Source organism: Macrotis lagotis, chromosome 4 (genome assembly GCF_037893015.1).
Source record: "Macrotis lagotis isolate mMagLag1 chromosome 4, bilby.v1.9.chrom.fasta, whole genome shotgun sequence".
Taxonomy (NCBI): Eukaryota; Metazoa; Chordata; class Mammalia; order Peramelemorphia; family Peramelidae; genus Macrotis; species Macrotis lagotis.
Window position 1 is genome coordinate 124,840,228 of NC_133661.1, and position 25,307 is coordinate 124,865,534.

General features: G+C 36.8%; 1 protein-coding gene across 8 annotated transcripts in view; it reads right to left on the minus strand.

Moving 5' to 3' along the window:
- ZNF710 (zinc finger protein 710) overlaps positions 1-25,307 on the minus strand; it is a 126,827-nt gene that overhangs the window by 51,126 nt on the left and 50,394 nt on the right. For 5 of the 8 annotated variants that reach the window (XM_074234078.1, XM_074234076.1, XM_074234074.1 and 2 more), the window contains one exon: positions 1-149. The exons of 2 other annotated variants lie outside the window; for them this stretch is intronic. The gene's annotated coding sequence lies outside the window, so the exon portion shown is untranslated. One more of the 8 variants, XM_074234077.1, reaches the window with a different exon arrangement.

Below are 25,307 nucleotides of genomic sequence, written 5' to 3' on the forward strand. Positions count from 1 at the left end.
AGTTTTTCAGATCTTTAATGATCCCAGCACCAATTTGTTATGTGGGGAAGAAGCCACTGTTCATATCCAAATAAACTGAAGGGTATTTTGTAGCTTCACATTATGACTTTTAACTGTTCTGATGTCCAAACTCCATTTCTTAGGATCACCTGTGAAAAAGACATATACTTATTAAGTGCTCTTCTGTAGTAAGGAAATGAAATGGGTCTGATAGTTCCAAAAGGCCAGGGGTCTGGAATCAAGATTGTTGTAGTCAAGTTGTTCTATCTTGCAGAGTAACTCCAGAATTGGTATCCTTCCTTCTGACTGATGGAAGAAAGGTATCATAGTGTCTGGCAGCAAATGGACATAACATATCATCTAGTATTCTTGCAAATCTTATTCATATATATACTTCAATAGAGTAGAAGCTCCTGGAGGGCAAAGACTATTTCATTTTTTTGATCTTTTTACCCCACAGTGTCCAGCACAGTTGTCTTGGGCATTATAGGTACATAAGTCAATATTTGTTGTTCTAAATTGAAAATAGGCCTTAGAAGAAATGTGGCCTTAGAAAAACACTAAAGAATAAATTAGATTTCCTTTCATTGAGGGCCAGGAGAAAAAAAAAAGTAAGATAGCCAGTCAATAGTCATTTAGTTGAACAGTCTTTTCTGACTGAACCCTACCAAAATATCCCCTAGTTTTTCTTCCTCCTTTTTCTTCTGCTCTTTCTGTCTCCTATCTTATATTACTCAGCAAGTCACATTTCCTAAGCCACAAGTCTTATAATTCCACTTATTAGGGAAATTTTACAGCTGATTGGTCTATCTCTCTCTGTAGCCACAACTATCCCTTGTCTAGTTTCACTTGTATTTGCCACACTAACTCTATTTCTTCCCTCTTCCAAATGTTAAAGACATCAGTAGTATACAAAGTTAACTCCATTACCAGAAGTACCACTAGCAAGGATCTCAGAGATATAAACCCCTAATTTTACAAATAAGGACCCTGAGTCCCAGAAAGTAAAATAACTGGTCTAGGGTCCCACAATTAACAAGTGTTGGAATCCCAATTTGAATCTAGTCTTCTGACTTCCAATCCAGTACTCTAACCACTTTACCAGTGACTTATTCTTTCTTTCTCTTTATTGTTGTCATATCTGAAATTCAGGCCCTTCAGACAAAAATGTCTCTTTGCTCTTTTGACTAATTTGACTGAACTGACCTGTGAAGTCTGCCAATGGAAATCAAAAAAAGAAAAAATAGATGCTACTCTTGAGGAAGAAAAATAGAGAATTCAGTCTTTGTTATGCTTGGGAAAAGAGGCTGATAAATTGAAACATAACCAGAAGACCCAATAAACTAACCAAGAATATGGATAAGGAATAAAAGGAAAAAGAAGAGCAAAATGGGGAGGAGTATGAATTTGGCTAGAACTTGGTCAAACAACCAGCCAGAAGGAAAATATAATCATTGTCATTATTGTTAACTCATTTCCCAAGTCTTCTGAGTATTGATATCCCATCATTATTTAATTATCCAGTCATTCCCTCTTCTCCAAAAATATTTATTTTTATTTAAAATAAGTGAAAATTAATTTTGTGTTGAAAATCTTTACATAATTTCACTGTACCTTCTGACAAATAGAGACTCCAGAAATGTCTTTCGTCTTTAGTCACAAAACTGGAGCTAGGAATCACATGCTCTAAAGACAACAAAAATGAAATCCAAGTTGGGAACACTCCTTGGACAAATTCAGCAGAGAAACAAAGAAGCTGAAGCATTAGAAATATCTGACAGAAGAAAGCTCCTCAAGAAGGAACAGAATTTCAGCAACATGATTAGAAAGAAGGGATAGTCTAAAAGTACTAAGGGGGAAAACTGGATATTGGCATGTTTCTCAGACAAAATTTAATGTGTAGGAGAGCTACCTACCTAGTCATTTCACTACCAGCCACATCACTCAAGAATATAGGAGAGGGGCAGCTAGGTGGCACAGTGGATAGAGCACCAGCCCTGGAGTCAGGAGTACCTGGATTCAAATCCGGTCTCAGACACTTAATAATTACCTAGCTGTGTGGCCTTGTGCAAGCCACTTAACCCCATTGCCTTGCAAAAACCTTAAAAAAAAAAAAAAAAAAAAGAGAAGAATATAGGAGAGACCCCTAACCCATTATCCAATATGGTTTTCCAAAGAGCCCTAAACTTGAGAGTCATCTTCCTCCACATCAGGAAATCACTAATTATCAAAGCCCACAGAATTAGTGAATGATGATGCATCTGACCAGGCTATTAGGTCACACATAAATAGTATAGTTATTAGTTATTGTTGCAACCTTTTCTCCTACCTCTAACATAAACTAAAAAATTACATTTTACTGCTCCCTCCCCTCCAAATTTCTACTATCTGCTCCAATTTTTGGTGGCATTTTGCATTTTTACATATTAGAACATGACCTCAATTATCCAGAGGCCCTTTATGTAGGAACCTGAGTCAGGAAACAAGAAAATAAGGAGAAAAAGTAGCTTTGGAAATGGTGTACTCACTGCAAAATCCATGGAGAAAAGCTCATGGCTTTTCTTCCTAAGAAAACTCCAAGATCCTTTACTCAGAGCCTACTCATTTTATTATGTCCACAATTCCAGTAAATTTGTCTATCTGTTCTCAGCCCACTGCAGAGCTTGCAACCTGGGAGGGCCAGAGGCAAAGGAAGAGAGCAGAACTGGCAAAATGGCAGTCTTAAGAAGTGATAGATGACAGGCTGATAGGCTGTCAAAAAGAACAGGAGTACAGGGCTGCTTACAGCAGGGCAAACAGATCTCCACATCTCAACAGAACCTGAAAGCACCAAGGTTATCATTGTCCAGGACAAATAAGTAATGTTCAGAATGATCCTGAGTCATCAAAGAAAGGTTAAACCAAGTTTTTTGACCTAGGTTCTTGACCAAGAATAGATGAACTAAAAAGAAAAAAATGGTAACTATCTCAAAATACAGTAGTTGGTTTTTCCTTGTTGTCTTATATATTTTATTTTATTGTATATATTAAAAATATTATTCTGAGAAAGGGTCCACTTACCTCCCTAGCCTGACAAAAGAGGTCTGTACAAAGAAGGTTAAGAATCTCTGGGTTAAATTATATGGAGAACAACTTATTTATTAGAGTAAGGAAATATATATGATATTTTAGAAGGATTCCTATCTTTCCAAAGTAAAAACCTTTTCAAAATTAAGAAGTCACAATTAAAAAAAAGTTTTGGCATGTAAGATTAGTTATATGGAAAATCTACCTCATGCAGATACCTCATTTCCCCCCTAATGCCAGACAGATGAGATATTATGTACATGTTAGTTTCATGAAGTTTCCCTAGTTGCACAATGCATTTTCCTTCCAGAAAGAATTCAGGTAGCTGCAACTCATCATCTCATCATCAGTAGTTATATTTGCAGGAAAACTTGCCAGTTGCAGAGGAGAGAGGGGAGCACTCTAAAGATACACAAAGCAAGGTTCTCTGAATGTTTCCTTCCTAGGACCATCTTTAGCAAGATAAAAGAATCCATGAATCAATCATTCCCCACTTGTTAACAAGCCACCCATCCCCTCTCTCTACTCCCCATCCCCCCAATAAAGAAAAGAAAATGCACAAAAAACCCACAAAACTCTACCCTTCCTGAGGTCAGAATACTCTGACCCAATCCCCTATGAATACCTGACCTATGTCCTTTTGTGTTACAAGAATAGGGGAGGCCCTAAGCACAGAAGGGGTGAGTGTGCATAACTAGGGTTTAAACTTCTTAAAGGATGGGGTAGAAAAGAAAAGGAGAGAGATTGGAGCCAAGGTGTTAGGTGTATACTTACCCCCCTCCCCACCCTTATCCCCAGTCCTTGGCCTAAGTGGTTTCCATGCAGTCAAGGTCTGACTAGTGGAGCTTGGTTATAAGATGCAAGCCCTTGGTCTAATGAGGTTGATGGAATAAATCACAGATTTACTTAACAGACAGCAAACCAGAGTCTAAGAACAGACGGGTTCAAAAGCTGCTCGCTAAAGCTTCCCTTGTATCCTTAATACTCACCTCCCAGGGCTATTGTGAGAATTAACTGAGATAGACAGACACAGAAAGCACTTTGCAAATCTTAAAATGCTATATCAATTCACTTTATTGTTGTTCAATTATTATGGTTTTTGCTATTCTGATACCTTATCATTAAACTTGGTAAATTCACCTCTCTAAGTCTCAGTTACTCTGTAAAATAAAAGGATTAGGGGCAGCTAGGTGGTATGGTGGATAGAGTACTGGCCCTTAAAGCCAGGAAGACTCTGCAAGTCCTTAACCCCAATTGCCTTCCCCCCTTCCCGGCAAAATAAAAAAGATTAAGTCTGTATGTTCTCTAAGGTTCCTTCCAAAATAAATATTCTGAATTTTTATATCTCCTCATTTGGCTCTTATCCTTAATTATGATTCTAACTATGGATCCTATTTCCTTTTCTACTCTTCCTTGACTGTTCTGGTCCTTCATCAGACTATTCTATTCACCTCACTTCTGCCTAATACCATGATTTGTTATTCCTCTACCTCTCCTCCTGACTAAGCTTCCTTCTCTCCATTCACCTAGTCCAAAATCCTAGTACAGGTTTTTTATCACTTCTCTCTCTCCTGTACTACTACAGCAGTCTTGCCTCATCTCTTCCATTCCATTCAAAATTATTCTCCTGAAGTGTGAATCTGAGCCAGTCACCCTGCCAACCCCTACTCAATCAACTCCAGTGGCTCCTTCACTATAAATGCTTCTGTTCGGCAGTTAAAGCTCTTCACAATCTGGCCCTTCATGTCTTTCCAGTCTCCTTACACACTATCGGTTTCCACATACTTGATGGTCCAGACATACTGGCCTATTTGCTATTATTTATACACAGTGCTTCATCTCCCATCTTAGGGCCTTGGTGCAAGTTGTCTCCAGTGCCTGGAATGCTATCTCTCTGTTTTTTTTTTGCCTATAATGCTACCCTTTATCTACTCTGGATATCTTGTGTATATCTCTTTATATACATGTTGTCAAACTCATTAAAATGGAACCATCATTTGGAAAACTAGGTGGCACAGTGGATAGCATGCCAGGAAGATTCACATTCCTGAGTTTAAATATGGCTTCAGATTTGATGCTTACTAGCTATAAAACAATGGGCAAATCATTGAACCCTATTTGCCTCAGTTTCCTAATCTGTAAAAAAAGGAGTGGAAAAGGAATGGCAAATTACTCTAGTAGATTTGCCAAGAAAACCCCACATAACTGAACCACCACCACCACCAAGCATCTCTACCTTTTTTGTGGGGGGGGGGGTTGTTTTAATTTTTGTTTTCTATCCTCTAGGCTTTCCACATTGTATATGCTTAATAAATATTTGTTGATTGGTTTATTCTAGTTTCAAACCTTGATCATTCATTGCTCAAAAGTATTGATTTGTGACACTGAAGTGAGGGAAGACCTGGTTGAATTTTACCTCTGGTTCTTTTCAGGCATATGATCCTAAGATCACTTCATCTCTATGGACCTTGTCTGTAAAATGGGAACAAGAATACATGCAGTACTTATCTCACTTTTAAGACAAGTCCTTCAAAGTCATCTAGTCCAATTCTCCTCATTTTACAAATCAGGAAAGTGAGGCCAGGCAAGATTAAATGATTTGATCAGAAAGGTAGCAAAGTAACAGAGCCAAGATTTCAACCTAGGTTCTGACTCCAAATCTCACACTCTTTCCAATGTACCACAACCCCTAAAAAAGTCAGGTGCTTTTGAAAACTTTAAATTAGCACTATATAACTGTCAGCAACAATTATTATTTCCCCTGTTCTGATTGTTTTCTGAGACTTGCCTAGGTTCATGTCTAAAAAGATGGAAATTTCACCTGTGCCACTACTTAGCCAAGCTAATGGTGGAAGCAGGAAATTTGCCCAATCCTTAATGCTTTAGTTGCTGCAATCAGTGATGATGTAGGAGGATGCACCTAACAGCTCTGCCATTGCCTTGCTATGTGCCATTGGGCAAGTCCCTTAAATTCTCTGTGACCTGTCTGTAAAAATGAAGATAATAAACTATTATCCTGTCTAATTCACAGAATAAGAAGATTAAAAGTCTAGAATTCTACTCCTGGTCCTTCCCTGTCAAGCCAAACTTCTCCAATGCCTTAATTCCTTTATCGTGTTGACATTTCTCACACACACACGCGATAGGATTAGGTAACTTGAAGGAATATCCTATGCTACATTTTCATGCGTCCTTCCTAGTCACTATCCATTTTAGAACCTTCCATCTTAATATCTGTGGGACTCTGAAAACTATCTTTGAGAGGAACCAGGAATGCTGGAGATCTAAAGCTAGTTCAGATCACTTCTGGTTTGGCTCCAATTTAACTTTCATATTATATTGTCCTCAGGTTAATATTCCTAACCATTGATTGATTCCTATTCATGCCAACCTCCCACTCAAAAATTTCCAGTGGCAACTCACAACAGTGTAGCCCAAATCAAGTTAAAATGTAATTGGGTGGGGCAGCTAGGTGGTGCAGTGGATAGAGCACCAGGCCCTGGAGTCAGGAGTACCTGGGTTCAAATCTGACCTCAGACACTTAATAATTACCTAGCTGTGTGGCCTTGGGCAAGTCACTTAACCCCATTGCCTTGCAAAAAAAAATGTAATTGGGAAATATTTTTTAAAATAAATAAAAGTGGGGCAGCTAGGTGGCACAGTGGATAACGCACAGGCCCTCGAGTCAGGAAGACCTGAGTTCAAATCCAGCCTCAGACACTTAATAATTGCCTTGGCAAGTCACTTAATCTCACTGCCTTAAATCTAAAAAATAAATAAATAAAAGTGCAATAAAACACAGATAATATTACATTTTAAAATTAAGTAAATATGCATCAGATTGATGAACCTCATTTTTAGAGTTTGATATCACAGGCGTATAAAACTATTTCTTTCAAATTTAACCAAACAAGTATACCTAATTCCCTATCATATACTTTCTTACCTCCACACCTTTGTTCATACCATTCCCTCTAATATCTCCTCTGCTTTTACAAATTCAAATCCTAAGCATCCTTCAAAGAGACATCTCAAGCCCCACCTCTTCCATAAAGGATTGTTTTCCCAGAGCACTACAGGTCACAGTGATCTCTCCTATTTCTGAACTCATGGCATCCCTTGTCCATACCACTCATTTGGCAATTAATCATGTACTGCCATATGATGCATACTGTCCCCCTGGGACTTCTTGTATTGTTATCTTGTAATTTAACCCTTGTCTTGCTATTTAACTTTTCATGTGTTTATTCCTTGTTTCCTACAGTTAGATTTTTAACCCCAAGAGAGTCCAACCTTACACATAATACATTCAAGTATTAAGTTGATCAATTAATTGATGGGTACATATAGAATCACAAAAATAAAAGAAACTTTACCTGCTAGTTCTATCCTCTTCCTCTTAACCAGTCTACAATTCCCATTACCTGTTGCATAAATAAACCAGCCCTAAGAAGGACATCTTTCTGGTTTTTTCCCTTCCAAAAGGCACCCATCACCCATCATGGCACCAGCTTCTCCTCTTCCCAAAGGAAAGGGAGGTGGGTTTACAGGTCACAGTGATGGGAAAGGTTTACTTTTCTTTTAGCCTGTTTAACCATGAGAGGCAGCTTGATGTAGTAGGATAACCCTGAACTTAAAGTCAAGATAAAAGGAATTTAAATCCACCCAGGACATTTACTTGCTGGGTGGCCCTCTCAGTCTTTCTTCTCACCTGAAAACTAAAGACAATAACAACATCTACCTCACAAGATTATTGGAAGGATCAAATGATATGATGTGTGTGAAGCACTCTGCAACTGAAGTGCTTTTTACATGCTCACTTTTCAGGGAAGGGAATAACCAACAACCCAAATGGAAACCCTGGAGAATGGACTCCATGCTGCCTGTAGGTAGGAGGCATCTAAAGACCTCAGAAGAGACTGGTCAGGGTGGGAAAACATGCTGAGGTTGGGAAGAGGCAGAGTAGAAGAAGCTTCAATGAAAAGCACCAGTAACCCGTGAACCAATCACACTTGGTTGTCATCCTATAGAAGGTTTTAAGTCAGAGAGAGAAGAGGGGCAGTACCAACCCTGTGGGTGGAGAATGTTAAATAGCAAACCCATGAAGCACATTTTTTTGTTGTTGTTGTTGCTCAGTGATAAAAGAGAGGGAGTTCCAGAGCTTTCTTCATCTAGAAGAAAAGGCAAAGGGGAGGAAAATAGGATGGACAAATGGAGAAAGAAACATCTCTTCAGGATGGAAGCTGTTCGAGCCCCATGGGAAAAAAACATGTTAGCAGGACAGTATAGGCAACTATACCTCTCAAAGATATTTTGATCAGTTCGGATTTAGATGTCTTGCTTTATCAGAAAGAACCCCCTGGTTTGAGGCCATTTTAAAGAAGTTGTGCTGTCAGATCCTTTTTTAAATTGGGCATCACTGAAGACTATAGACATAGTCTTTCCAAAAGTAATTTCCCAGGAAAAATTCAGGAAGAGGAAGATAGTATATTTGACACTAACTTTGCTGATGGAATCCACATATTTATAATATTGATTCAGTAATCAAGTATTAAGATATGGATGCTTTCCCACAGAGGGCCAAAGAATAGAGAGAGGTGAGTACAAGCTATAGGTCTATTATGAAGTAGCTACATGAGTTTGGGTCAGTTGCTTACTGAACTTCTCTGGGCCTCGGTCTATCTCCACTCTAGGTCACCCAGTTCCACTCCCAAAAGTAAACTGTTCATGTAGAGAAGAGCCATGCAGTCAGCTACCTGGCAGAAGTGTTGAGTAGGTGGATGAAGCAATTTACTCTGGAATTGAGCAAATTTTCTATTCAAGTACACTCTTTTTTTTTTTAACTATCATTCCACTATATATTTGAGCTGTCTGGGTACCAAATGGCTAGTTTTCTGAGCGATGTCATAAGGGGTCACCAGTTACATGAGTTTTTTAAGCTACTCACACATAGTTAAAGCTACACGGAAGCAAAATCAATACATTTGAAAGAGGCCATGGGAAATGGTGCCAAGAGACCAGGGATTAAAACCATAATACCTGGGCTCAAGTTCCTGCTCTGCCTGTGTGATCCTGAGTAAAGCACCTAACCTCCCTGACTCTGTCTCCCTTTCTGCAAAAATGTACTACGTACCTCACTGGACTTTTAGGAGGAAAATACTTTTTTTTGGGGGGGGGGAGGGTTCAGACCAATAATTAAAGTGAACATAGAGAAATTCCTATCAATCAATATACACTTTTATTGATATATCCTTCTTTGGATCTGGAACAAAGAATGGCAAGGCAATACTTATTCTCACATTCTAAGAAAGTGGTTTTAGAAAAATTCTGCAACTTGTAACCTTAGGGAGTTAAATGTGATCAGTCAAAAGTGATGTGACTTGCTTAGGGTCACTCTGTAGGATGTTCCAAAAGGCAGACAGTTCCATAGCCTTCCTGAGTCCAAGACAAGTTCTCCATCCTATAATCTCTCTCATAAAGAATAAAGTGATATATTAAAGGGTTTTGTTTTTGTCATTTTATGTCCACCACCAAGCACGGGACCAGACTCATGAGGTGCTTAATAAATGAGGGCTGCTTGGTTGATAAATGGAACTAATACTAAAAAGAAATTTTGAAGTTGTCTCATTACTCCTTTTTCTCTCTACTAAGTCATTCCTATAAAATGATCCCAACTAATCAGATGACCTTCACCCTGACTCCTGACAGTAAAGCTAGGATTAATTATCCAGATTCAGATTTAAGAAAAAAAAATACAACACAAAATCAGAATTCTTCCCCCAGTGACATTAGTCCTTTTGTTTTCCATTCCCTCTCATCTCCTCACTTCACTCAGGTTCGGGAATTCAATTTGTTTTTTTATAAGGAAAGTTGCCTGTCCCTCTGCTTCTCCCACCTAAAAATGAAGGAATTAATGGAACTTTATAATTAATGTTTGTTTTTAAATGGGGAACCACTGAAATGGTTACAAAGGTCTTGGTGAGGTGAAAAGCAACGAAGTGATACTGCTAGGACAAGCAGGAAAAAAGGGGAAGAGGCTGGCAGGCAGAGGAGGTGTCACACTAGGTGGAGAGCAGGCTGCTCGGGCTCCCAATCTATATACTGGGCAGGGCTCAGGCCCTGCTGGGGAAAGACTGGAGGCCACACAGTGAGAAAGCCAGACTGTTTAGATCACAGGCCGGAGACAGTCTAATGACTCCCACACTCCTCACCACCAGCCCGCCCCTGTTTCAGAGGCAGGTCTCCACTTGAATTGCTATAGTAGTTTCTGCCAATCCCCGGAGCAACAGACTTCTTCTTGCCTACACCTGAAAGGTGTGGGTGTCTGCCCCAAAGTCCAACCCACAGCTTCTTCCTCCTTCCACCTCAATGCAGGTGCTGATCCATGGACTCAGTGTTACTTACCAAAGGGCTCAGAGAGAGTTGCACCTGTGTCTGTTTGATTTTGGAACTAGGGAAACTTAGGGGACTCAAGGAGACTGATCAAGGGGTCAGAGCAGAAGGGCTGCAATAGGTAACCAGTGATACTGCTGTCAGAAACAGGGAATCCACTAATGGGATCTAGTTTTGTTGTGGTTAAAAAAAGTGAATGGACAAAAAAGGTTTATATCCTTTGACTGAAGAAATCCACTTCTAAGCACAAGCTCAAAGGTTAGATACTCAAAGAAAGGGCCTATTTTCACCCAAAGATTTACAGCAGCATTTTTTGATGGTATCAAAGGACCAGAAGCAAAGTAAGCTGCCTATCGACTACAGAATAGCTAAACAAATGTGTTCTTTGAATATAATGAAATATTATTTGGGCTGGTTGTAGGAACTGATGAAAGGATAATAAAAAGAATAAAAAGATTTACATGGACTGATACAGTATGAAGTCAGCAAAAACCAAGAAAACAATATACACAGTGAAGACAACAATGTAAAAGGGAGAAGAAAAACTTGGAAAACTATAAAGATCAAGTAAATATGGCTTAAAAGAAGAGAAGACACTCCAACCCACCCCTTTATAGATGATAAAGTTTCACAATTACATTTGCACATATTTTCTAATTTTCTAGGCTTTTTCTAATATACTGAGCAGTTTTGATCATTTTCCTCTAGTTTTCCAACAAGAGCCTATTGAAAATACTACTGGTTTTATGAGATCATTCTCTGGAAACAGAAAGGGATTGGGGAATAGGAGGAAGAGATTATGGAGATATTTTTTAAGTCTTCAATAAACACATAAAAAACTTATTTTAAAAAATGGGAAAATATATGAACTGATGCAGACTGAAGGAAGGAAAACATGGAAAACAAGGAACAATGAAACCAAAAAACCCTCTATACTCTATGTAATTTTAATAACCAAGTCACAGAGAAGAGTTGAAGGAATAAACAAATCTACCTCTCTTCTTTGTAGAGGTACTTTTAGAAATAGTATATCATAAATACTGTTAGACTTCCTGGTTGGTTTTGCTAAACAGCTTTTTTACTCATTTTTTTTTCATCTTTCTTACAAAGGATAACTGGGTAGGGAGGGATTTTGGAAATTGTCATGTAAAAAAAAGTAAAAGTAAAAATGAGATTTGAGAAACAAAAAAAAGTATATGGGGGTACAAAAGGAGGGAGAAATTTCCTGGGGTCTCAGATTTTTAGCTATGTCAAGAACTTCACTATAACCAGCAACTAAAACGGTGGAATGTCAGAGATATGAAGCCCATTGAAACTTATTCTGTCCATTGCACCAATACTTTATTCTGCTGAATCTGGAAACTTCCAGTTGGTGATACCTTTGTTTGCCCAAGAATAGCTTCTGCCAGACATACTTTTCATTGAGCCTGCTCAGAGATTGTTGACTGATTTTCAAATTCAGCTCAGCTTAATTCTCAGATATTTTATATTCAAACTAGCAAGACACATACACACAAACACACAGACACATATTATTCCCCTTCTCTTTATATTCTTGCCCAATTTTATTTCATTTTATTTGATTTTATACACACACACAGAGAAATGTATAGCTGTAGCTATAGATATCACAGTCCATCTCAGGGGGCAACATTAGAGCAATCTAAAAAATAAAGAACAGGTGCTCAACTAAAGTGGTCAACCCCAGAGCAAATGAAATAAATACACTGGATGTTAAACCCAAAACAGCTGACACCTGTGTCATAACTCTAAAGGGCAAAGATACTGCCTGCAAGAAACTATCCTAAAGACAAGAGCCTTCCTGAGCAAAAAGTATTAGGGAATTACTAAGCACCAAGGACCTGCGAATATTCTGTTGTTCTCAGAACAGCACAGTTTTGCATTATTTTTTTCATATTCTTCATATATAGTAATTTTTTTGTGTGTATATATATATATATATATATAGTAATTTTTGACATTCCATTATATTAATCACAAAATCACCACTAGTCACTGTTTACCATTTTCTAACCATCTGGATATTTAGATGGTCATTTTTTTAGATTTTTTTAATTATCAAATAATTTCATTATAAAAAGCTTCTGATACATACATACACAGACACACAGATACACAACTGTAACCTTAAAGTAGATTTCCAGCAAAGGGGATTATTGGTGTCATGACTCAAAAACCATAAATATTAGTCGAGTCATTTCTAAATCTCTTGTTATAAACTGTTAAATTACCACCTAAAAATATTGTTTTAATTTGCAATGCCATCAGTAATAAACCTACCAGTTTGCTCAATGATACTCTACTTAAAATGAGTTAACAATTTCCTCTATTTTTGCCATTTTGATGGGTACCTTAAAATCTTTCTAAATTACATTTGTTAGTGAAGTTGAACATTTTTTCATATGAACATTTACAATTTTTATTTATTCTTTCATAAATTGTCTATTCAAATTCCTTGACCTTATTGTTGTTTTTGAATTTGAATCACCTCCTTGCAAATTCTGGATATGAAGGGTTTCCCTCTAATCACTTTTCTTTTTACCTGAATTCTATTGTATTTTCTTATAATTTCTTTTTTTAACTAAAATTCATCAACTTTTTCTCTTAAGTTCTTCTATTTGATAAATAAGAATATATCTCTTTCTTCATATATGAAAAATATTATTCCTTTTTCCTTCCAACATTTTAATGACTTTTTTCTCTTTATGTTTAACAAGATTATCCGTTTGGAGATTTTTCTGCAATATATGAAGTATGAATTTAATCCCAACTTATATTTGGTCATATTTCAATAAATTTCTGCCCCCATCATACATTAAATAATTATTCTCTTTCTAAGTTTTTGACCTATCATTAGGTTTTTGGGACACAAACCTTTTGTATAGATAGGGTTCTTTTTTTGGGATCTCTATTTTCCCAAATTGATCCATCAAAATATCAAGTAATTCTTTTGGCCAATATCAAATAATTTTGATAAATACTATTTTCTGTGCTTTCAAGTCTGGCAAAGATTTTTTTCCCCAAAAAGTATTTTTTTGAATATTCTTGCCCTCTTTCTTCTCATATAAATATTTTCATTTTATAGAGTTATATAATAATCTCTTTAGGGTCATCCTGAATATATAATTTTACAAGGAAACTCCTTATTTTTTCAGGTTTGTTTTTTTTTGCAAGGCAAATGGGGTTAAGTGGCTTGCCCAAGGCCCACAGCTAGGTAATTATTAAGTGTCTGACACCGGATTTGAGCCCAGGTACTCTTGAATCCAGGGCCGGTGTCTTATCCACTACACCACCTAGCAGCCCCAAGGAAACTCCTTTTAACAGATCTACAGCTGTTGTAGAATTTCTGATTCTAGAAAACTGCAATTAAAACTAGGCTATTAGAGATTAATAGATTGATTCATGATCACTCAGGACTTTCAAGACATGACCTCTATCTACTCATATCTACTACTTATCTTTTGTAATAATCAACTGTTATTATATAAAATTAGATCTTTAACTTGTTTAGTATATTTATCTCTCTACAAGGAATATCATTCTGTTAATTCAGTTTTTTTGTCATGGTAACTTTATAACTATCTTAAAACTCTTATGTTTCCTAGTAAATTAGTACCCAAATGTTTAATATTTTATTACTCCAATAAGTATTCTCAAAAAATAATTCTTATCCTACATATTGTCAAGTATAAAATGAGGATGATTTTGGTATCTTTTACTTAAAAATATAACCTTGTTAAATTCATTTGTCTCATTGTTTTAAGTCTCCAGGATTTCCTAGATATAGTTGGAAATAGAATTGTATTAACCTAGTTATTATCAAAATTTATCCCTTTGATATTCCAATATCAAATAAATGGCGGGAGTAGACATTTTTTATCTTATATTTATTTTTAGTAGAAAGGCTATCAATATTTCCCCTTATATTTATAGTCAGTTGGGGCGGCTAGGTGGCACAGTGGATAAAGCACCGCCCTGGAGTCAGGAGTACCTGGGTTCAAATACGGTCTCAGACACTTAATAATTAACTAGCTGTGTGGCCTTGGGCAAGCCACTTAACCCCATTTGCCTTGCAAAAAAACTTTAAAAAAAAAAAAAAAGCTGAGCTTAATTTTTTGGAAACAGTACATCAGACATTTATAAGTTATAGACTACAACCTTTCCTGAAAGTTTCTTTTCACAAGAAAAAAATGTTTTTTATCTCTCTTCAAAGTCTCAGAAGTTCCATATTTCCAGGTCTCTTGATTTTTTTTTTTTGGTGGTAAACTTGAATGAGTTAAGAGTTCTATTCTTACCAAATCAAGCTGCACAAGTCAATAATGTCAGCTCTTGATGTCAAGCAAATATTCTTTGTAATATTAAGAAAAAATTTTCTATTGCTATTTTTGAGTGTTTTTTAAATCACGAATAGTACTATGTTTTACTAATCATCTTTTCTGTACATGTTTAAATCATCCTATAATTTTAATATTTTTCTCATTGCTATACTATTTTATGTTGTTTTTCAAATATTAGTCATATAAACTATGATCACAAATAATTTTAAAATTCATCTTGTATTCTATTTGTTAACATTTTATTAACTATTTTTGTATCTGTCAATAACATCCATCTATAACTTTCTTTTTTGGTGCTTTCTTGACCAGGTTTTAAAACTTAAATACAATATTTGCTTCATAAATGGAACTGGATAGTATATATCCTATTTTTCTACATTAATAAAGAATTATTTGATCTTTAAAAGTTTAAAAAATTCTCTTATAAATCTGAAGAGATCTTGTTCCTTTTTTTAATATCTTGCCTAATTTTTTCCCAAAATTAGTCTATTTTAAGTTAATCATCTCCTGTTTGGATATTTTATATTTTTGTGAGTATTTGTCTATTATTCTTAAGTGCTTTGATTTATCAAAATTCAGCTAACTTCAATATCTCATTTAATTTTCTTAGTTCCTTTTGTGTATATATAGTCATCTCTTCAATATATTGCTTATTTGTTTGTTCTTTTTTGTTCGTTAAAGTTTGGCAATGACTTATTTCCCCAAAAACCCAATTCTCATTTTATCACTAGGACTTTTTTCTCATTTTCCATTTTGTTATTTCCTTTTTTTTCAGTTTTATCTTTACACTTTTCTGCTTTCCTTTGTTTCATTATTTTGCTAATTATCCAGTGTTTTTAGATGAAGATCCAATAAGTTTCTCTTTTGGCTGGGTGCAGATGACTTAAGTTAACAGCAGAAATTCTTGTTAAAAATGTAGGGAACTTTATGGCTATTTCTTGAAAGTTCCCTTTCCAATATATCCTCCATGTGTAGCAATGGCTTTACAATTGTACCTACACAATTCAGGGCTCAGGATACTGTAGAGGCAAATACTCTAGGTAAACTTACCACCATAATATCAAGCACCTAAACCACAACCTTCTCTTATGTGAACTATAATACAGAAGGAAAACTATATTTCTGACTTTAAAACATAGTCACTATTGTCAGAAACTACTGAAACGTCCTAGAAATTCCTATATTTTGTTAATAATCAAATGAATCAATACATTAAGCACTACAATAAAGACATGCATAATCACAAAAGTTCAAGAAATTTCAAAGCTCACAGAATCCTATATTTTGAATCAGTAGGGAAATCACCGGTCATCTAACTCAATCTCTTCAATTATTTTACAAGAGGAAGCTAAAGTCCAGTGAGGTAAAGGGACTCACTCAAGATCACCCAGATAGAACTGTGTTTAGGACATTCTGACTGCAAACACTTTGCACGAACTCCACTGAGTCACTGGCTGAAGAAACATAAATATTACTCATGAAACATGCACATATTAGCCAAAAGTATATACCCTTCTGTGTTCCTTTCCTCTCTTTCTTCTCATCCACTTCCGATATGCAAAGTATGTATGTACTGTTTGCTGCACAGCTGTGAAGACAATTGTTCAATTTTTTTTTTTTTTTTAGCTGTAAAGTTTGCAAAGAGCAAGCTGGATGACCTAAAATAAAAGCCCATGCAAATGGGGCAATGAAGGAAAGATAATTGGCCCTGGGTCAATTTTTGGTTAGGAAGATATGATCATTGTAACTAAAGGACAGTGAGGAAAAAAGATTAGAAAAAAACTAGATTTATACTTATTTGACTACAGTAATATCATTTTTCCCTGTATATGAAATGGATTAAAGCTAAGGCAACCATATGTGATGGGAAATCCAGGCCAGTACTTTTTTTTTTTTAAGTGCTCTTAATAAGGCTTTGTAAAAAGAATATCCTTTTATCAGACCATGTGTCCCTATTTTTGGCTGAGAAATATGGTCACTGTAATTAAAGTTGAGGTTTGCTTAGTTGCAAGGGAATGAACTAAATGACCTCTGGAGTCTCCTTTCAGCTCTAATTTTCCCTGACTAGGGTTTTCACTCATTGATTGATGGGTTAGTTTCTTTCTTCCTTTCCCACAACTACTTCTGCTGTCCATTTTATGTTGTTATATTTTTTAACCACATGAATCTTTACAACTTTTGCCAACTTAACAAACTTCAGACCAAGAAACTACAAGGTTATTATGAGAACTGTAGTCTTCAAATGGTAGTGTATAAATTAAGGAACCCTTAATGAAGAATTTTCTATTTCTAGCCACTTGAAATATTAATTATTCTAAATAGCTAAGAGAGCCTTGATTTTTTAAATTTTCTACTATTTCTAAAATGTAATTTTGCATTTAATTTTTTATCTGTCCCTTCAAAAGAGACAAAAAAAGAAAAAAAATTTATTTGTATCTTCCTTTCATATCCATTCAGTTCACATTTGGTTAAACATATGTTTGCCATGCCCCACAGAGCAGATCTCTAAAATGAAGAATTTGTCTGGACTTAGTGTATATTTTTCCCTCATCTAGTACTTATTAATACTGTTTGAGTTCTTCAAATTGAAAGCAAATTTGAAAAAAAAAAGCAAATTTGAGCTCTTACCATTAATCAGATTAACTATATTCTTGTTAAACTCTGAAAAAAAATGACTCTATTCACTTCCAGTGTGATCTCCAGGCTACCTAAGTGTTTCAATTTAATCATTTGATGAACTTCAGCACAGCAGTTACCTCTTTTAATGACCAATCTCAAATGAGCTGATCTTATTAATGTGGATACCCCAAGAAGTAGCATGTGAAGTGGCAGAAAGGGAGCTAACCTCAGAGTCAGGCTAGCCGTGAGTTCTAATTCTACCTCTGAAAAGAACTATATGACTGTGCACAAAACATTCAAATCTAAACTCTCAATACCCTTCACCTAGGGAACTCCCTAAAAATTATAAATTTCAGAGCAATTGCTGATGATTTTTTTATATATTTTATAATGAGACCACCCAAATTGTCTTATTTTTTTTTAATTTTTGTAAGGCAATATAATTAAGTGACTTGCCCAAAGTCACAAAGCTAAGTAAGTGTTGTGTCAGAGGACGACTTCAGGGCCAGTGCTCTATCCACTGTGCCATAAGGATACATATAATTAGAGAAGGAGATGGGTCAGCCTGGTAGCACATGTAAAGAACATTAGAGGAATGAGGATATTACTACATTGGTCTCCATATTAAAATATCTGATATTAAAATAGCCACATTAAAAAACAACAAAGGAAGGTCCCTAGCATGTTGGAGTCTCCCATATGGGTGATTTATAGAAGGACAAAGGCAAAAAACAAAGAATGAAAATCTGTAGATGGATGGGTTTATAGGTATCAACATAGGGAGTATTCACTTTTTTTAGGGGTTTTTTTTTTTTGTAAGGCAAACGTGGTTAAGTGGCTTGCCCAAGGCCACACAGCTAGGTAATATATTAAGTGTCTGAGACCGGATTTGAACCCAGGTACTCCTGACTCCAGGGCCGGTGCTTTATCCACTGCCACCTAGCCACCCCTGGAGTATTTGATCAGAGATCCAAGAAATGAAAAGATCAAACTATATAAACAGCTTAAATGTCATTCTTTTTCTAGTTAGTTCTTCCCACAGGTAAATTTCCCCTAACCAGAAACTCTAAAACAGATATTAGAAGCATATGAATTTTTTCTACTTCTTTTACTCATAATTAATGGGCACAGTTCTTTTTAAGACCAAGAAAACAAAACCACCATCAAATAAACTCCTAAAATGAGCTCTCTCTATAAAGTTAAAACCACCAGTTTGTTTGGAAGTGGAAATCTCAGTAAACTTTTTTTGGCATTATACCATAAAACCGATTTGATTTTCTCTCAGGTTAAAATGTTGGTCTGTTTTAATATCTAGAAATGTGCCTCTATGCCATTTGATATTTTTATCTGGGAAGAGTCAGATGGATTCAAATGTGAGGACTCATTCAGAGTCATTCACAACCAATCCAAATGCCTACACTATTTAAACAAGCACTTCTAGAATAAATACTTATATCATCTAAGGGCTAAAAAAGACTTTGGATACTATGCAATCCTATCATTTTAATGATGAGGATATTGAGCTGGACTCTGCAAGGGTCTAGTGACTTGCCTAAGGTCACTCAGCTATTAGTGGCCAAGAAGAGAAAAGATATCTCCGGTCAGCTCAAACCCAGGAAGCTCTTTCCACTATGGCTAAAAAATGTCAACTCTGACTTAAATACATTTGTGCTAATGAAATATTTAGTCCTTGAGAACTTAACTTTCATAATTAAAATAAAGAAAAGCACCAAACAAGTTCTCATTTGGGTAGAAATCTGTTTATGCTGCTCAGATCACAACCAAGGTGGTTGAGGGTCTATATACAAATAGGTCAGAGAACTTAAAAATTTCTCTTATTTTGACAGTCTTCCCACTCATTCCTATACTAAGAGCTTTTCTATTGGAAATAAACTTTGATGGAGATTCATGGAAATGTCTGCAAGTCACTTTTCACATAGGACTGTTCAGGTATTTTTTAGCTTGTCCATTTGGCTAACCTGAAGCAGTTAAGGATGTCCTGTGGAATCATTCTAAATACATCTAAGTTCTCTTGCAACATTCCACTTGCTAGGGGAAACTTGCCAATGAAGCCTACTAGGAAGGATATGAAAATAGAGAGAAGAAGCTAACAGAATCAGACCAATGGCAGCATCAGAACTTGAAGAAACTAATACAAAAAGAAACTTTTATTTAAAAATGAAAACCCACCTCTATCATTCTGTTTTAATAGATCCTCCTTGGGGATCATGTACAGCAATAAGAAAGGTCCTTTACTTAAAAAAATCCTGAAAAAAGGTTTTGCAGCTAACTTCCTAAAGCAGTTTTTCCTCATCTCACTAATAGATCATACTCTTTAAAAAAAAACATGCTTTCTGGGACAGCTAGGTGGCCTCAGCCCTGGAGTCAGAGGATCTGAGTTCAAATCCTAACTCCAACACTCAAGAATTGCCTAGCTGTGTGACCCTGGGCAAATCACTTAACCCCATTGTCTTGCAAAAAAAAAACCAAACAAACCATAAAACTATTATTTCTGCTAATAAAAGAAGGCAGATTAATTTTCCATTGAAGGGCAAACAGTTGTATTAGAAATGGTCAATTAAAAAAAAAGAAATGGTCAATTAAAGAATACTCTGGTTTTGAATTATACTACTGTAACTACCCAATTCAAGAATGTGTTTCTTTTTTATATATTTTATAAACCTATGAACCTAATGCATCTCCTAATATCTACAAGTAATTTTACTTTTAACCTGCAGCCTGCTATTGCCAGTGCTCTAAGCGAAGTCCCACACCTTCTACATTGAAAACCCTGAAAGTTTTTATTAAATTCTTTTTTCAATATGCTAACAGCTTTTTCCCCGTGGCATGAAATGCTGAGGGATATACCCGCCAATGTAAGTGGCCATTTGTTTGTTTAAGGGACCACCTTACCAGCATCTATGACAATTAATTGACCATTTAAGAAATCTTCCAGAGATGATGTGGCAAAGGGGCTAACAGTCTCCTTCACCTTAAGTGAGAACAGCAGAGTTAATCAACAGATACCAGGAAGTCATATGCAGAGAAGAGAAAGAAATATATAAGTTAGATAAAGGGGAAGAGAAAAGAAGGTGGTACAGTAGAATGCTACTAGCTCCTTCAAATGCCAGTCAATAGTTCCAGTGTCTGAGATCACCTACCATGACCAAAATGTATAAATATTTTATTTGTCATAGTTTCACCTTGGAATATTTTCAAGATTCAAGTCAAAATTTCTAGCTCAGAAATCTCTTCTAAATTTTTCTCAGGAATAATTTCAGGGAAGGTATGTGAAATATGGTATTTGGGAGGCTCACCGGTCTATTTGCATATGATTTCCATATACTTTACACACATCTACAAGCTGTGCGACTACAACTAGATAATTTTTTACATTTGAATTTGATCACCATTAGAGACAAGTTTCTGAAAAGGCAAGATTACCTTGAGTCCTTTCCCTTATTTGGTATCAGCTACCAATTCCCACTGATCCAGAACCTTTTGAGGGTGCTCATCTCTGAATATCAGAGAGGAAGGACATACATGCAAATACAGAAGGAAGAAGGGGAAGAATATGGACCATCAAAAATCTCTTCTGATCCATTAAAGAGCCCCAGACCACACACAAAAATGACTTCACAGAGTCAGAGGAAATAACTCCAAGTCAGATGCTCATCATATGAGGGTAAAGAACTTGTCTGGCTGGTGGGAAAACTAATTTTCAAATTTATAAAACAGACTGTGCCTTCTCAATATAAGAAGGATGGAGCCACTCTGACGAACCACATGGGAGTGAAGTGGGTATGAGTTGCTGAGGAGGCTGAGAACACAGCAGGCTCCACAAGCTTGTGACTGGCTCTTGAGAACTAGGTGACTGGTCCAGTTTCCTCAGTTTGCAGGAGAAGGAACTGAGAATGAGGAAGAGGAAGTGAATGCCCAGATTTCTGACCTGAGGGTTCTAAGTAGCAGGGCTTGAATTTGAACTCCAGGTCCAAAACTCTTCCAAGGATGATTTGCTGCCTAACAATACTGAGAAAACAAGAGCAATGTTTGCTTATTTTCTGCTTAAGTTTACCTCTCCTGCTTTGGAGAGAACACAGGACAAGTGCAATGAGTGAGAAAACTACCGAAGACTCTTGATGAATTCTGTGGCTAAATTCAATTATTTTTACTTTCAAATCAGCTGCCTCCTGTAAGGTAGGCATTCCTTCCTTCCTTCCTTTCTAAGCAATCAATATGTAAGTACCCAATTGAAACTCTGAAATGATAAAGAATTCAAGAGAATTCAGCCATTAGATTGATCATTTGGAGGGTAATAGAACTGAAGGGAAGGGAACAGGAATTTATATAGAGCCTACCATGTACTAGGCAGCATGATAAACATTTTACAAATAGTATCTTATTTGATTCTTACAATAATCCTGAGATGTAACTGCTCTTTTCCCAACTTCATAGTTGAAAAAACTGAGGCAGACGTTAAGAGACTTGCCCAGGGTCAAGTCTGAGGCCAAATTTGAACTCAGGTCTTTTTTATCCAGGCCCAACACTCTTATCTACTCTACTCTATCAGCCTCTATTTAAAAAAAAGCATTTGTAAAGGGTTATCCAATAAATGATTTGGTCCATCCTTACTGATAAACAGAGAATATCTTTAACTCTTATTTTTATTTATAATTCAAAGAAATCTGTTACTTTTAATGCTTGGCCTGTTTGATTTTATAAAGGCATTTTTATTTGCTAAGAGGGAGAGTCACTACTAGAGCTTGGTATAATGCAACATCTCAAGATATGTTGCATTACATTATTTATATATATAATGAACATATATGTTAATTAAATGGAGAAATCAAATGCATATCTAGAACAAGTGACACCATGGAAATAATTATTTGAGGGCTGTGACTCAGATTATTAAGAAATAAAATCAACCATAGGAAAATGCAGTTGTAAATTCTCTCTGCAAACAGCTGGTTCCAATCAGAAGAGTTAGGTAAAATGAGAAGGAAATCAACCAAGAAGTTGACATCTGCTACTCTAAAGTTTCCTTCAGCCCTCATGTCTACAAGTGTCTCTTGGAAGTCTCCTCATCTGTAAAATAAAGGGTTTGAATTCTATGCTCTAAATCATATGATCATACAGATTTAACAGCAAATACAGTATGGCATAAGGTTGGTACTGAGATTAAGAATTTCATGATTTAAAATTGAGAGTCAATATATATCCCTAGTAAGAAACTTACTGTATGGTGAGGCAACAGGCTTTGCCCATGTCTCAAAGGAGAGATGTGACTTGTCAGGGTCAGAAATTTTGGGCATAAGCAAGTCTTTCAATTTGTTCCTGCCCACAAAGTAGGAGGAGAATGGGCATTATTATTCCATCTGAGCCAGATCCTTGTGTCATAAACCCAAGACATGGCTGTGAAAGTTCCTCTTTGATGAGAAATTTCCATAAGTTCAAGACTTCATTCAATATGTCAGAAGTGGCAATTTCCACCGGAGCAAATAGTTTTAGAAACTGAAAACATCTCCCCAACATCACAATCCTGATTCTTCCTTCAAACTTTTTAAGACATCAAAACTCTGACCCAGAAACTAGCTATGGCCTATACCACCATGAGACACAACCTACAGTAGGGTGTTAAGTGAGTAAGGTGTGAACCATCAAGCTGCATAGTTTAAGATGCAGGTGTTCAGGAACTGGTTGTCACAAATATTGAGGGAAAATGTTTGGGGGAGGGTTCATGGTAGAACAATGCATTAGGGAGAAGACAGGGAGAGATGAGAAGATAACAGAGCTCAACCACCAGACAGATAAAGTGTCTAAATGACAAAGGAGCTAGAATCCATCTTTAGCTCTTTGAGAGAAAAGAAGAGCATATTAAATTTTAAACAAAGACCACCCCAAGGGAAAACATCCAACCTCCCTCCTCCAACCTGCTCCTTTTATTTCCAGTGTTGTTAGTCAGTTAGGTTCCTATAAAATGAAACGTTTCTAATCTCAAGGGTTTAAAAAAAAAACAACCCACTATCCATATAGCAGCTGGCATACTGAGTCTTTGGAGGGGAGACTATTCACATGGAAATGCACCCCCCAAGAAGAGGTCACCTCACCACCTCCAGAGGGAAGGAAAGAATCACCAAACTCCCTGGCTCTCAAGTAAGAGAGATAGAGTGAGGAGATAGGAGAAAAACAACCTGAATGGAAATTCAGGGAAGGTGGAAAGAAAGACAAACAAGGAAGATGGATTCCTGCTTTTCCCCTTTCTCACCACCAAATGAGAAAGAACTGAGCTTGGTTTATGAAAAGAGGGAAATACCCATATCCTCAACTGAGAGAGTTAAAACTAAGTTGTAGTGGAATCAGAAAAGGGGAAGAGGCTCTCCAAAACCTTTTCTAACAGCCAAGTGAGAAAGGCCATTCTCTTATGAAGAGAGATAAAAAAGAGGAAGAGTGAACGGAAGGGAGGGAGAGAAAGGAAGAGGGAGGAAAAGGGAGAGAACTAAGAACAGGAAAGATAAATTTAGAACAAGCAAGTGTTATTCCTTTGGTAATTCTATCACTCCTTCCTCCCCTCCTCTGACTTAGCTTGCCTAGAAATACAGGATGCAAGGGATGTATGGCAAAGTGACCCATTCTGAGCAGAGGGTTTCCCTGCTATATAGGTTGGGGGGAGGGGAAAGAGGTTATAGCCTAGAAAACTTTTAAGGGTGGACAGTAGGAATTGTTTAAATCCCTCTCCCTAAGCACAAAGTGATCCAGGCCCCACCACTGGCCGGCCCCTAATGGATAAAGGCAAAGCATTTCTAATGGTCTCCTGGGAAGGATAAGGGCTTCATAAGTGTTCACTCCAAAGAACATTGGTCCTTGAAGTTTTCTATAATGTTCTGTAGTCATTCTCTCTCCACTGTTCTAGCTGAGGGCCAAATCTGGGCAGTAGCTGTGGGCTTCCACAGGTGAGTGTGGAGAAAAGAGAGTTGCTACCAGAGCAACACTGTTCTAAAGTTTGAACAGGTAAGGAAGGAAAAGCATTTTGATTCAGCCCTTCTGATCTGAGACATAATTAGAGCAAAGGGAATTATGGAAAAACTGGCTATTATCCCACACTGCCAACCCACTAAAACAAAACAAAACTAAACAAAACCTGGAGGAATCCTTGGTGAACCATCTGGAGATTGTTCTGTAGATAATAAAGTCCTGGGGAGTCGGGCTTAGCCCACAAGCCTGAGCTCGGGGCTCTTTGCCCTGCCCCCTAGAGATTTATTCTTAGAAAAGACACAATCAAAAAGATATACCCTAAAAACACCCATGGACATTTTTAAAGACTAAGAGTTAATTTTCAGCCAAAAGGAATCAAAAGACTATAAAAAGGGACTTAAAAAAAAAAGAGTTCCTAGTGCAAGCAGCTAGGTATTGAAGGGGAAGGCTATGGCCAGTGAGAAGGGTGAGGGCCAGTGACCTAAGAGAGTGGAGGAGGGATAGGCATGGAAGGAGGGAGGCAGCCCACCCGCAGAGAGCCAAATCCTCAGGAAATTTCCACTGAAAAAACAACAACACAAAAACTCCAAGTAACACACATCTTTCCAGTGCATGCTTGTCAACCAGTGGCTAAAGCAAACTGTCATTTGTGTAGGTAGGGAGCCAAGAAGTGTTGGAGTGCTTAGGAACAAAAATGCAACTTTATAGTCATGTTAGAATGGAACAACAGTGTTGCTTTAGAAGGGAAAAAAAAGAGAGAAAGAAAGAAAAGAAAGAAGTGGATTAAGAAGAGAAGGGGGGAAAAAGTTGAGCTCATGGCCTGAGATCTGGTAATCTAAGTGGCTGTCTGGAAAGATTTTTTTTTTAACGACCAAGGTGAAAAGACTTGAAAATAGA